Source organism: Sarcophilus harrisii, chromosome 1, assembly GCF_902635505.1.
Source record: "Sarcophilus harrisii chromosome 1, mSarHar1.11, whole genome shotgun sequence".
NCBI lineage: Eukaryota > Metazoa > Chordata > Mammalia > Dasyuromorphia > Dasyuridae > Sarcophilus > Sarcophilus harrisii.
In genome coordinates this window covers 682,128,169-682,129,570 of record NC_045426.1, presented here as the reverse complement: position 1 = coordinate 682,129,570, position 1,402 = coordinate 682,128,169, and the positions used below count along the sequence as shown (strand labels likewise).

The window sequence follows — 1,402 nt, the reverse complement described above, 5'->3', positions numbered from 1 at the left end:
TCCTTGGTGGGGGGTGATGCTCTTGGGTTACTTGTGAAAGTTGGGTAAAACCTGCTAACTAGGAATTGGGAAAATAAAGATGATTTCTATTAATTTCCATGAAGCGTTCTTTTAGTTATAACAATTAGATAGTATCACCAAAATTCCTCTATTCATAATCCCAAATTTTTCACATTTTATATCCAAATTTAACTATTATAACTACTGCCACAAGAATATGAAAGAATATATTAATTTAAGGTGTCCACAAAAAAGTTAATGTCTATCTTCTATGTTTTTCATAGTTATTACCAGGTTCACTCAATAGAAGATGTCTCATAAGGGCCTATATACATAGCATATACTCAAAGCAGGGAACAGAATAAACATTTATACAGTACCTACTAGTGCCAAGCACTATATTAAATGCTTTTCACAATTAATTTCTCACTTCATCTTCACAACAACCCTTCAAGGCATTCCTTATACAGATGAGAAAACAAAGTAAAATTAAGGGTTCAAGGTCACACAGCAAATAAGTTATCCAGCTAAACCTGATCTATTTTGAATAACAGATTTAAACTTTTCTATTTACATGTTCTTCCCATGACCACATTAAAATTTTCTGATTTCTTTGCTTCATTTCTGTAAGCATTTTTCATTCTTCAAGAATGGTTGAGTTTGGTCAGAAGCTGAAAATGTTCCGGAAAATGGTAGATGGAATATTAGAAAAGACAAAAAATTTAAGAATAGTATAAATGACATTGTTTTTCTTTCTTTTTTTTAAGTCAGATGGTTTATGTACCTGTATGTAAGAAGAGAAGCTGGGGTGGTACATCATGTGCAGACATGTGAATACTCATTCATCACATATATGAACCAGAAGCATCTTTTTCTTTTTATATTTTTATTACAGAATGGAAAAAAATGGAATGGAAGAGACTCAGCAATCATTTATTTTAACCACTTGTAGAAAAATCAGCACAAGGACAGTGGAGATGGATAGCAAGCAATGATAAGTCATACTTCAACCACAATCACTTTTAAAATGCCCTAAAGTTCATTGTAAACTATGGAAAACATATAAGGCGATCTCTTTGGGAATCCAGGGAAGTGAATGAATCATGAGAGATTATAGTGTCTATGGGATATAAAAGTAACCTGAATTACAAGTGACACAGTATTGAAAAGCAAATCACTTTGTTGAGGACAATAGTAATGCTTTGAAAGGTAAAAATAATTTTCTTACCAATTTTGATGGGATAAAGTTAGGAGAAAAGGAGAAAAAAAGAATTTTTAGTTCAAAAAAGTTGAAGAATTTCATGCAGCTAACTTAGATGAGTATGGACCAGTAAAGTAGGTCAGAAGTTGAAAATGGAGAGGAGAAATGTGGGACAAATTGAAGACAATTTGAAAAATGCTC

At 32.0% G+C, this 1,402-nt stretch overlaps 1 non-coding gene across 1 annotated transcript; it reads right to left on the bottom strand.

Annotated features, from left to right (window-relative positions):
- Positions 1 to 765: 765 nt before the first annotated feature.
- Positions 766 to 868, bottom strand: LOC111719253. Its single transcript, XR_002769459.1, has one exon. It is a non-coding gene; the product is annotated as a small nucleolar RNA U13 (small nucleolar RNA).
- Between the last annotated feature and the right edge of the window lie 534 nt (positions 869 to 1,402).